Source organism: Schistocerca americana, chromosome 5 (genome assembly GCF_021461395.2).
Source record: "Schistocerca americana isolate TAMUIC-IGC-003095 chromosome 5, iqSchAmer2.1, whole genome shotgun sequence".
Classification (NCBI taxonomy): Eukaryota; Metazoa; Arthropoda; class Insecta; order Orthoptera; family Acrididae; genus Schistocerca; species Schistocerca americana.
In genome coordinates this window covers 441,409,930-441,423,622 of record NC_060123.1, presented here as the reverse complement: position 1 = coordinate 441,423,622, position 13,693 = coordinate 441,409,930, and the positions used below count along the sequence as shown (strand labels likewise).

Below are 13,693 nucleotides of genomic sequence, written 5' to 3'. Positions count from 1 at the left end.
CATATCGGTATGTCGGATGGAGTCAACAGCAATCTGACTGTTTGCTGCTGACAGTACCGTGTACGAGAATTTTCTTTTTAGTGACTCTAGAAGGATATAAAAAAAGCGTGGAAAGAATTTGTTTTTGGTCTGACATATAGCAGCCAACTCTAAACGGGAGGAAATGTTAATCAGGATGAGTAGGAAAAACAATCCTGTACCTATCGAATACAGTGTTAATTGTGTGATGCCGGACACAGCTACGCCGATTAAATATCTAGACGTAACGCTGCAAAGCGAAGTGAAACCAAACGCAATATTGGTAAGGATCGCGAATCATCGACTTTGGTTTATTGGCAAAATTCTAGCAATGTGTAGCTCATCTATTAAGGACACAGCATACAGAATACTTGTGCGACCCATTCTTGAGTACTGCTCGATTATTTGGGATCCCCACCAGGCCGGCTTAAAGAAAGGCATCGAATCAATACCGAGACGTGCTGCTAGATTTGTTACCCGTAGGTTCGCTAAACACGCAAATGTTACAGAAATGCTGCATGAACTTAATGAGATTCCCTGGAGGGAGTAATACTTTTCTTTTGCGAAACACTATTGGGTACGTCAAGAGAATCGGCATTTGCGACAAACTGCAGAACGGGTCTACAACTTGAGAACTGCATCTCGCGCAAGGAATGCAAAGATAAAAGTTCAATACAGATACGGAAGCATACAGACAACGGTCTTTCCGTCGCTCGTTTTGCGAGTCGAACAGGAAACGGAATGGCTGGCAGCTATACAAGGAACTACCCGCTATGTATCATATGTACGCAGCTGTAGATTTCCATTAAGGGGGGAACGACAGGATGACGGACGAAAATATTGCTCAAATTTAGGATTTTTTTGTCCGTACTGGAACGTAGTAGACAAATAAAGCATACACCGAAGTTTTTAATGGTATTTTCTACTGAAAAATATTAATATCTTCATTGTGTGATTGGGATTTTCGCGGGGTAGTCTGAAAGGAGGTAGATCGACGGTTGTCGCTCTAACTCCGACTGCGGTTATCTGAAACATGAAATTAACATATCACCCTGATCCTTACAGACGCAATTTTAGTTCATCGTAGGGATTTGCATAAAAAATGGCGAAATTATAAATACCTGAAAAAACGTCCGTTTTTGGATACCTCTTTTCGGCCGAGAAAATACTAAATATGAACATAAAAAAATCGTCTACGACGAACTGATGAGAATTCAGTTTGCTTCACGGGAGACCAAAAATTTTAAACTCGTATGAAAAGTGTAGCGTGGGCGACGACAACCATACCGAAAAACATGGTTTTGAGAAAGACGCATTTAAAGTTTTACGAGTATTGATTATATAAAAAAGGGACAAAGCTTGAAACTTATGGGATATCATCGATGCCTGATCCATAATGATTATCGCTACTACTTTGATCTGATAAGCCTTCATTTTCGTCCCCAAAGCCCTTTTCGTCGCTGAGCGCATCGCCCGTGGCGTCTATATCTATTTTCACAGATACAGCGCATTTCACAGACAATTTGATTTGAAGGGCACTTGCCACGAGCATTAATGCAGTATGGCCTACTTTGAATAGCCATACGGCCAATTTTGAAGCAAAGCTGATGATGTCGTTCGGCTGTAAGTTATTTTTGGAGCGCATCTCTAAATGAGAGTATTGAAACTTTTGTTCCAGTAAATCAGGTTTACTCAGATTGGTATAAATAGGGGCGATGGCATCGATAACTACTTGTGGCAATGGGTTTTGTGTTGTCAACTTTCAATTCACCGTTTGCTTTAGCGCGCTGCCAAGAGCACCACGAATGCTTGCCAGAAGGACAGGAGTGATGTTGACGATTATCATCCGATCAAGTTCTGTGAAATAGCATTACACATATTCTCAGCATAGTGCATCCTCGGCTTCAAAAGCTTACAGAATGATTACTTTTTGAAGTTCGCGCATAATATTTTGGGGAATAATTCTTCACTGAATATACATATCTAAAAATTTCGAGTTTTTTCGACTGTTACCCTGCCGTTCATCGTTAAGCTATTTAGGGAAACCAAGGAAAGGCTAGAGCTAGATGGCTCCACGGCGATCTCACTGTCGTCCGCCCCAAGAAGAGTGCGTTGTCTCATCACTGCATCATTTCCCTTGGTGTTAATGTTACGGGCGAGTAGAAATTGTGCCTTTAACTCATTATACCAGGTTCTGAAACTGACTTGCAAAGGACAGGTTATACTTTGACATGTCTACGGATTACCAAGATATAAAAGCAAAACAAAGGGTGTGGTCCTCTTGTGTAAAGAACTTGTTCAATGACAGCAGACAATATGATCGAACAAGTGTTAGAACTAAAATATACATTATGTGCTTTGGTGGTTAGAGATACTGACGCCACGAAAAAATCCACGAAGTTCCATAAAAGATGTTGTAAAATACAAAAATTCCCGAAGAACAAGACAAGAGAGCGAATTGTGGATACTCCGTTATTTCAGTAGACTGCACAATAGACGCTTCTCCTTTTCGTTTTAGTTACAAAGGAATGCTCTAGAGCTTGCAGGTTTGAAAAGAGGGCAAACAACAGAAATTAGAGGTATATGGCATGTTGAGTAAAGATTGTACAGTAAACACTGCAGTGATAATCTAACACGCATTTGCCAGAACACATTCATTACTTTTATTACCTTATTTTCTAATCTAATCCCCTCAGCACGCCCTTTATTTAATTCGGCTACCCTCTGTTACACTCGGTTTACTTTTATTTTTATATTTACTCCGTAATTCCATTTCAGCACACCATGCAGTCCGTTCAACTGATCTTCCAGTTCCTATGTTGTGACAGTATCATAACAGCATTTCCCTTTCCAAATTTCTCCTTAATTTTCTTTAATTCTTGTTCGATGCCTAGATATACCTCTTTTTTTTACTGCCTTCCTTTCACGTTCTTTGTCTCTTAGAACAAAATACATACCATAATTTTTGACTGAAGGATTCCCACGATCTTGGGATAATGGATTCCCATGGTACAGAAAGAACGGTCCTGTTCAGGGTACAAGGAAAGTCTCTTCGTTGGTAGAAAGGTGCCCAAATATCGTGAGGGATTCGACGAATAATGTAGTATACCACTAGACTATGAATTGCTGTCATTTACGGGTATAAAGGACCTTACGGCTTCAAATGTAAGCCTTTTAAGCTTTCAGAGGTTTACGGACGGGTCGTTAAAAGCGAAAAGCAACTTAACAAGACTGTAAAGCTTAGCACTGAGCTGCCTGTTTTTATTGGCGTTATTTGGTAACACGTCAGCGGTAGTAGCACTGAACGCTCTTCATTTTGATTCTCGCATCGAAGCCGTAGGTACGTAAAAACGCGACACGATCTAGAAGCGAAAGCTGTATGGGTAAATTTAACAACACGTGGGAAAAAAAAAACCATACGATGTACTACCCACGTCGAGAGTATTGTGTTTGACAACTTTCCCATTTAACTACCTATAATTACAATAAACATTTTCCCCATTTTTACGATAGATAAGAAATTTTAAGATTAAACTTTATCATTCCATATGATCTTTATACATCATTTGGAGTCCAAGAAAACACTTGTAATGGCGAATTAACACCAACTAGGATTTGCATTGCTTTCTGATCGACAGGTACCACAAAAGAGGATGTGCGGGCAGGGGGGTGGAAATAGTGAAGTTATCAGAATGTCAGAGTAAATTAATCTGACTGATCTGAAAAAGCCTCACTAGGAAATTTACGAATATGCGTCGCCCAAAAGAGAAAAATCGAGCAACAACTCATTATCAACTACAACGAAATGCTACATTATACGATTATTTAATCCGTTCCTTGCAACTAACTAATTTGCTAAGATATTTAGAAAAAGACAAAAAATCAAATTACACTCCTAGTCTTTAGAATTAGGCCTGAAAGTACAGTAAGTATCCAGGTTAAGAAGAAATTCTCGAGTGAAAAGTTATGCATAAAGACATTTTTCATCTATGGTAATCCTTACAATATTCTTTTGTAGGTTATTCTTTGGAAGGCATTAATTAAACGGCCAGATTGTCATGTGTAACTACCTGATACTTTTGTGAAAACCGTTGGCGAGTAACAAAATCATATTCTTTCACCGTGATTTCATGGCGCGAAGTAATTTATTGTCAACGTTGTGTGATTACTTACGTTCGTCGAACTGTCCTCGTCATCGTTAGTCACTTTATTTTTCACAAAGGCTTGTAATAAACGGCATTTTGAAGTAGTTGCTGTCAGGGCGGTTTACTAAGCACCCTTGCTTGAAGATGACTGTGCCCAACGTAAGTGTGAGCAACCATCGACTGCCGGGTTGGAGTCAGACGATGTCTATGCAAAATTTAAGCTGATTCGTGGGACAGTTTAGATTTGACAGCCATTCCACTTAGTTGTGTTGTCTTCAACAAGATGAAAGAAGTGCAGCACCATTCAGAGACTATTTTGCTTTTGGATGGAAATACGCGTGACGTGATGAAAGCTAAATTAGACGGTGTTTACAGTGTCACTTCCCACCAGTGACGCAAGTTACATATTAGTACATCAACTTTCAAGGAGGCAATGCCCAGAATGTTGGGGAAAGTGTATATCCGTGAAACGACAGTAAGTTTAAAAACAGATCTTATGTCTTTGGGGGGAAAAGAGAGAGAGAGAGAGAGAGAGAGAGAGAGAGAGAGAGAGAGAGTTGGGTCTTCAGATCGAGCATCGAAAACAGTGTGTTCAAATGGCTCTGAGCACTATGAGACTTAACATCTGAGGTCATCAGTCCCCTAGAACTTAGAAGTACTTAAACCTCACTAACCTAAGGACATCACACACATCCATGCCCGAGGCAGGATTCGAACCTGCGACCGTAGCGGTCACGCGGTTCCAGACTGAATACTCTGAAGTGTTTGTGTAAGTGTACTCTACGTTATTTCTCTAATGCTCTTCGGGCGCAAATAACTTGCATCTATATTACCCTTTGTAAATGAAGATTAGTGAAATGCACAATGATCTATGCACTAGGAATGATGGTATGTGGGTGGGACGCCTGGCATTTCGGCGCTTATCAGATGCTAATTTGGTGAGAGCAAATGCCAGGCACGTCGCTAAGCCACCTGCCAGAACGGTGACAGGTAAGCAGTGACATCCGCAGAACGCAGTGTGACCGGCAATGGCAATGGCGTTGCGAAAAGTTACGACTGCCTCCAAGGTTGAACAATAAAGTATGTTTAGCACTGGGCTTACCTGCTATTCGCTGTAACAAGCATTTTTTTTCAACATGTAATTGGTTGATGCTCCGAACATGTGCCTGAGCACTTTATACAAAATGAAAAAAGGAAAAATGTAAAATCCTGCACCAGTCATAAAAACTGTGTGTGTGTGTGTGTGTGTGTGTGTGAGAGAGAGAGAGAGAGAGAGAGAGAGAGAGAGAGAGAGAGAGAGACTATGGAAGTGCTACGCAGGATGTAACTAGTTCATTGCAAATTCATAAAACCGGTCTAGCCGTTTTTTAAATAGCACAAATTCACAAGAGGGAACCGATTCTCAGACAAGGGTTTCACTCAGAAAAAATAGGCAACTTTCGTAAGCGACCATCTGCCGACAGTTACAGAGGCCAGTACGAAAGCAGACTATACAAAAATTATTGTGACGCTCATTACCAGGCAGAGACAAGCCACTTAGTGGTAAGCTCAATTTTTAAACCCTTATAGTAACAAAATCTGCCACTATGCATGCAATAAAGGAAAAATTGTTAGTGTGCGCGATTCGAACGATAATGAAAAAGTTTGGACTCCGGCCGAGACCTCCAGAACACAGTCTACTACAGAGAATTTCTAAGAGTAAACTGTAAACGGACTTACTGTTGGCTTAACCTTTGTTGACAATTAACTTCTAACAACTAGCGGGAGGCTACACAGTGTCTTTGAACAGTACTTTCGATGCCAAATATCCTTTTCTACATTAGTCTTTTGGTCTTGTCTAGAACTTTTCCCCTTCAGTTCCTAAATTTCATACCACAAGCTTCCGCTTGAGAAGAGATTCCAATAAATCAGTTCTAAGATAAAATGGCTGTAGTTCCCTCTTTCTCTTAGCTGTTCTCAGCATTAACATAGCACCCCCATGTTGGGTAATGTTAGAAGTCAGATCTATCATTTTGTCCCTCCAACTACTGTAAATGCTGTCGCCATCTTCAGGAACCAATAGACAGCAAACAAATGGTTCAAATGGCTCTGAGGACTATGGGACTTAACATCTGTGGTAATCATCCCCTAGAACTGAGAACTACTTAAACCTAACTAACCTAAGGACATCACACACATCCATGCCCGAGGCAGAATTCGAACCTGCGACCGTAGCGGTCACGTGGTTCCAGACTGAAGCGCCTAGAACCGCACGGCCACACCGGCCGGCTAGACAGCAATCACCGCACATAACTATCCGATGTGACTGTACCTAGGGTAGAGCTAGGCACTTTGTTCACCTCACGACCGTTGGTTTCATCGCTAGCGAGTTGCAAACAATTAGATCGTTACAAACATAACTGATTTTATTTTACGAAACTATCTGAGCGATCCGTCACGAAGAATAAAAACTTGTCTCTTAAAACAAAGTACATCATTTACTTAAAACACTTTAACTGAAAATTGCTATCGCGATATGAAGAGCTATGTCAAGGTCTAGGAGGGAATTTAATTCATCTTGCCTGGCTGTAGATGGCACCACAGCCGAATCAAGTGGCTTGCACTTCCAATCATTGCACAACCACGTCCACCAATTAATTTCCAGTGATTCTCAAAATAGGGCGTTTGTAGTATCATTTTTCCGCAACCAGCGTAGGAAATCTGAAATGTATATGACCACGAAGATATACACACATCAAAAGTTTCGCATTACCTCGGTTCCGAGAGTTCTGGAACCTGTACAGAAAATTGGAATAGAGATGAACGTAAACATCATTTCCGCTCTTTTATTGTTCATGAAAGCCACACATTGCATGTTGTACCACCATATAGCGAGACCCTCAGAGGTGGTGTTCCAGACTGCTGTACATAATGGTACCTCTAATACTCACAAAGGAACCTCCCCATCGCACCCCCATCAGATTTAGTTATAAGTTGGCACAGTGGATAAGCCTTGAAAAACTGAACACAGATCAATCGAGAAAACAGGAAGAAGTTGTGCGGAAGTATGAAAAAAATAAGCAAAATATACAAACTGAGTAGTCCATGCGCAAGATACGCAACATCAAGGATACTCTGAGCACAGGTGCGCCGTGGTCGCGTGGTTACCGTCAGCAGCTGGGGAACGGGAGGTCCTTGGTTCAAGTCTTCCCTCGAGTGAAAAGTTTAATTTTTTATTTTCAGACAATTATTATATGTCCGTTCGTTCATTGCCGTCTATGTTCACTGTAATAAGTTTAGTGTCTGCGTTTTGCGACCGCACCGCAAAACCGTGCGATTAGTAGACGAAAGAACGTGCCTCTCCAATGAGAACCGAAAACATTTGATCGTAAGGTCATAGGTCAACCGATTCCTCCACAGGAAAACACGTCTGATATATTCTATACGACACTGGTGACGGCATGTGCGTCACATGACAGGAATATGTTGTCGACCCACCTAACTTGTACACTTGGCGAATGGGTAAAAAGATTCTTCTACCTTGCCCGATTTAGGTTTTCTTGTGGATGTGATAATCACTCCTAAAAGTGATCGCATCGGACGGACGGACAGATAATAATTATCTGAAAATAAAAAAAATTAAATTTTTCACTCGGGGGAAGACTTTAACCAAGGACCAAGGACCTCACGCTAACCACGTGACCACGGCGCTCCTGCGCTCACATTATCCGTGTTGTTGCTTATCTTGCGCATTGACTACTAAGTTTGTATATTTTGCTTATTTTTTTCATACTTCCACACAACTTCTTCCTGTTTTCTCGATTGATCTATGTTCAGTTTTTCAAGGCCTATCCACTGTGCCAACTTTTAACTAAATCTGATGGGGGTGCGATGGGGAGGTTCCCTTGTCAGTAGCACGTCCTCTTGCATTGATGCAGGCCTGTATTTGTCGTGGCATACTATCCACAAGTTCATCAAGGCACTGTTGGTTCGGATTGTCCCACTCCTCAACGGCGGTTCAGCGTAGATGCCTCAGAGTGGTTGGTGGGTCACGTCGTCCATAAACAGCCCTTTTCAATCCATCCCAGGCATGATCGATAGGGTTCATGTCTGGAGAACATCGAGCGATGTCGTTATCCTGAAGGAAGTCATTCACAAGACGTGCACGATGGGGGCGCGAATTTTCATCCATGAAGACTAATGCCTCGTCAATATGCTGCCGATATGGTTGCACTATCGGTCGGAGGATGGCATTCACGTATCGTACAGCCGTTGCGGCGCCTTCCACGACCACCAGCGGCGTACGTCGGCCCCACATAATGCCACCCCAAAACAGCAGGGAACCTCCACCTTGCTGCACTCGCTGGACAGTATGTCTAAGGCGTTCAGCCTGACCGGGTTACCTCCAAACACGTCTCCGACGATTCTCTGGTTGAAGACATATGCGACACTCATCGGTGAAGAGAACGTGATGCCAATCCTGAGTGGTCCATTCGGCATGTTTTTGGGCCTATCTGTACCGAGCTGAATGGTGCCATGGTTGCAAAGATGGACCTCGCCATGGACGTCGGGAGTGAAGTTGCACATATGCATCCTATTGCGTGCAGTTTGAGTCGTCCTGTGGCTGCACGAAAAGCATTATTCAACACGGTGGCGTTGCTGTCAGGGTTCCTCCGAGCCATAATCCGTAGGTAGCGATCATCCATAGCAGTAGTACCCCCTGTGCGGCCTGAGCGACGCATGTCATCGACAGTTCCTGTTTCTCTCTGTATCTCCATGTCCGAACAACATCGCTTTGGTTCACTCAGAGACGCCTGGACACTTCCCTCGGTGACAGCCCTTCCTGGCACAAAGTAACAATGCGGACGCCATCGAACTGCGGTACTGACCGTCTAGGCATAGTTAAACTACAGAAACACGGCCCGTGTACCTCCTTCCTGGTGGAATGACGAACTGATGGCTTTTGGAACCCCTCAGTCTAATAGGCGCTGCTCACGCATGGTTGTTTACATCTTTGGGCGGCTTTAGTGGCATCTCTGAACAGTCAAAGGGACTGTGTCTGTGATACAATATCCACAGTCAATGTCTTTCTGGGAACTGGGGTGATGCAAAACATTTTTTGATATATCTATATTGTTCTCTGGCAGTTCATGCGTCTTCCTCTTTACGGGGAAGTAATTCGTCTTTGACGTTAACACGACCTACGAGTGATAACTATTTCTTTCGACATTACTCTTACATAAAAAGCGACGCCATTATAGTCTGAGGCTATTATGTTAAAATATTAATCAAGAACTTACAGACCCAGTATTGTGTTCCAAGAAGTCCTACATAAAAACATACAGGGCATTCAATATCTATCGTATCTTAGGTGTTATCAGACAGGCATTTATGGCCAACAGCATCTCGAGTCGATGAGTTTAGATACTACACCCTGGTCAAGCTGTAGTAGAGACGAAATAATATTCTAAATTGGAAAAATATTACACGGATAGCACAAGTTCACAAGACTGATGAACTGAGCAGCACATGCGATATTTTAACTCTGCATCGCAGAAGAATGCAAGTAGGTTTCTAAGTGATTGGTTCCACATAGTTAATTTCGCAACCAGAGAGGGGAATCTCTTTGCAGGTTAGTCTGCGAAATTCTTCCGTTATCCGTCCTAAATTCCTTCACGATAAGACTTTCACAGTTTTAATAGGTCTCGCTAATTAAACTTTTCGATATTTTCTGCACAAAGGAACTAGAGTTACCAACTGTGTCTCCGTAGACGACTAGAAGCCTCCTGGTGGTACGGGACGAGATATGTTTGACCAATTAAGACCATTAGGTTGGAGAAAACAAATCGTTAGTGATAACATTTAGAATCTATCAGAAAGTTCTGTAATGAAAGGCATGGTTGAAACATTATGCAACAGATGCGAGGTAGAAAACAAATCGTTAGTGATAACATTTAGAATCTATCAGAAAGTTCTGTAATGAAAGGCATGGTTGAAACATTATGCAACAGATGCGAGGTACAAACCTAGACGGAATGAGAATATGAAGAAGATGAGGAAGTGAAACGATTAAAACTGATATTTGTCCAGAAAAGCCTTACAAGATAAGACAGCAGAAACCTTGATTTATATGGAAGTACCAAATGAAAGAAGGAAAGACATTTTGTCAACACAAGCTCTTCTACTCGATTTTTTCATTATTTTTCATGCCTCTTACCGTAAAGATAGAGGATCAGCGTAAAGCCCTCTTCACCGCATGCTGTATCTGGCGCTGCTGCGATTCCTGCAACAAAATAAATGGTTACAAGATATTGTGACTAAGAGAGGTCTCTTAGTCTTAATATTCTAAATTCCCACGGAATCATGGATATACTAACAAACGTGGCACAAACTGATCAGAATTGTCATTACAATTAGTTTAATTCACTGAAAAATGATTTACCACATTTTCAAGTAAGAGCTGTGGCTAAGCCACGTTCTTGCTTGCCGAGTAGGTTAGTAAGATTCGTATAACGAGGTTTTTAGTTATCTTCAAATAAAGATAAACACCTAGAAGTAGCGATACATACGTGTTTTTTTTTTTTTTTTTTTTTTTTATGGCGAAGAACTGCTATGGTCATTAGCGCCCGGTCTGTGACTTATGAAAAGGCAAAAAACGAAAATGGAAACCAGCAGCAATGGGAACGAAACTCAAAAACTTGGAGAAACTAAACGGCAGACGGAAAGCTTAAACAACCACTGCAAAAAGGGGTTGGTTGTCCCCAAAAAGAGCTTCAAATGACTGACGTCATCTCACTGGCACTAATACACTCGAGAACGCGATCGGCTGAGCGCGTGTCATCTGCTAAAATGGACGATATTTCAGGCGACAGCTGTAGACGGGCGCGTAACGGAGTAAAATAGGGGCACTCAAGTAAAAGGTGTCTTACCGTCCACAGCTGAGAGCAATGGGGACAAAGTGGGGGAGGATCGCTGCTTAAAAGATGTCTATGGCTAAAAAGACAGTGCCCTATCCGGAGTCTAGTTAAAATTACCTCCTCCCGACGAAGCGTTCGGGAGGAAGAGGTCCAAGCACAGGGAAGAGCTTTCACGTCCCGCAATTTATTATGGGGAAGTGTCGACCAATGTGCATGCCATAAAAGAACAACACGACGACATAAAACACTCCGTAGATCGGCGAAGGGAATCGTGCGAATAGCTGGCCGAAGAAGAGAGACTGCAGCCTTGGCCGCTATATCGGCCGCCTCATTTCCACAGATAACAATGTGTCCCGGGATCCAGAGGAACGTCACCGAGACGCTCCCCAAGTGGAGCAAGTGGAGGCAGTCCTTAATCCGGTGGACCAGAGGGTGGACAGGGTAGAGAGCTTGGAGACTGAGGAGAGAGCTGAGAGAATCTGAACAGATAACATACTGTATCCGCTGATGGCGACGGATGTATTGGGCAGCCTGGAGAACAGCGTAAAGGTCCGCAGTATAAACCGAACACTGGTCGGGAAGCCGAAATCGATTTGGGGTGTCGCCAACAATATAGGCACTCCCTACACCAAACGATGTTTTTGTGCCGTCAGTGTAAACAAATGTGACTTCCTTCATTTGTGCACATAGAGCAGAAAATGCCCGACGATAAACAAGTGAAGGGGTACCACCTTGGGAGACTGACAAAGGTCACGTAGCAGGCAGGTCCGGGGACGGAGCCAAGGCGGTGCTGTACCCCAAGTTGTCAAGAAAGTTTTAGGAAAGCGGAAGGAAAGAGAATGGAGCAGTTGACGGAAACGGACTCCCGGTGGTAGTAGGGAGGAAGGGCGGCCTGCATACCCTAAATCCAAGGAGGCGTCGAAAAAAATGTCATGGGCCGGATTAGCAGGCATGGAAGACAAATGGCTAGCATAACGACTCAGAAGGACAGCTCGCCGATTGAACAGCGGAGGTTCAGCAGTCTCAGCATAAAGGCTTTCCGCAGGGCTGGTGTAAAAAGCTCCAGACACTAAACGTAATCCACGGTGGTGAATAGAGTCGAGACGCCGAAGAATAGACGGCCGAGCAGAGGAGTAAACTATGCTTCCATAGTCCAATTTCGAGCACACTAAGGCGCGATAGAGGCGGAGAAGGACCACTCGGTCCGCTCCCCAGGAGGTACCTTTCAGGACACGGAGGGTGTTGAGGGATCGCAGACAGCGAGCCGAAATATAGGAAACGTGGGAGGACCAGCACAGTTTTCTGTCAAACATAAGACCCAAGAATTTAGCGACGTCCGAAAACGGAAGGTGGACAGGTCCTAGATGTAAGGAAGGTGGAAGAAATTCCGTATGACGCCAAAAATTAGCACAAACGGTCTTACTGGGAGAAAAGCGGATGCCTGATTCGATGCTCCAAGAGTGGAGGCGATCGAGACAGCCTTGAAGACGTCGTTCAAGAAGGCTGGTCCGTTGAGAGCTGTAGTAGATCGCAAAATCGTCCACAAAGAGGGAGACCGAGACATCAGGAAGGAGACATCCCATAATTGGATTTATGGCAATGGAAACAGCACAACACTTAGCACGGAGCCCTGGGGTACCCCGTTTTCTTGGGAGAAAGTACGGGAGAGAGTAGTGTTCACCCGCACCCTAAATGTGCGCTCTGCCATAAATTCGCGAAGAAAAAGGGGCAGCCGACCGCGAAAGCCCCAAGAGAACAGTGTGCGGAGGATGCCTGTCCTCCAACAGGTATCGTATGCTCTCTCCAGATCAAAAAATATTGCTACTGTTTGGCGTGTCCGGAGAAAATTGTTCATGATTTAAGTGGAGAGAGCAACAAGATGGTCAACTGCAGAACGATGCTTTCGGAAACCGCATTGGGAAGGTGTTAAAAGACTGCGGGACTCCAGCCACCAAGCTAAACGGCAATTCACCATACGCTCCAAAACCTTACATACACTACTCGTGAGAGAAATGGGGCGATAGCTAGAGGGGAGATATTTGTCCCTTCCAGGTTTCGGAACAGGAACGACGATAGCTTCCCGCCATCGTCTGGGAAAAGTACCGCCGGTCCAAATTCGCAGACTATGGTATGATAAATGCAACAACATTTGGATGTGGATAACATCCGGTCCTGGGGCGGACGAGCGAGAAGAAGAGAGTGCATGTTGGAGTTCCCGCATGGAGAAAACAGTATTGTAGCTTTCGCGATTTTGAGAGGAGAAAGCAAGAGGTCGCATTTCCGCTGCACGTTTCTTCGGGAGAAACGCTAGCGGGTAATTTGAAGAGCTTGAAATCTCAGCAAAGTGTTGACCCAATGAGTTAGAAATTGCAACGGGGTCCACTAATGTATCATGCGCGACAGTGAGCCCAGAGACCGGGGAGAAACTAGGCGCACCTGATTACCGTCGAAGCCGACTCCAAACTTCCGAGGAGGGAGTGAAGGTGTTAAATGAGCTAGTAAAGAAGTCCCAGATTGCCTTCTTGCTATCGCGGACGACGCGACGACACAGCGCACGGAACTGCTTATAGCTGATACAGTTGGCCAATGTAGGATGGTGTCTGAAAACGCGAAGAGCACGTCGCCGCTCACGTA

The 13,693-nt window shown here is 43.7% G+C and overlaps 1 protein-coding gene across 7 annotated transcripts in view; it reads right to left on the bottom strand.

The window, feature by feature from the left end:
* Positions 1 to 13,693, bottom strand: part of LOC124615403 — a 494,346-nt gene that overhangs the window by 381,721 nt on the left and 98,932 nt on the right. For all 7 annotated transcript variants that reach the window (XM_047143247.1, XM_047143248.1, XM_047143249.1 and 4 more), the window contains exon 2: positions 10,360 to 10,425. The gene's annotated coding sequence lies outside the window, so the exon portion shown is untranslated. The remainder of the gene's footprint in view (positions 1 to 10,359; positions 10,426 to 13,693) is intronic.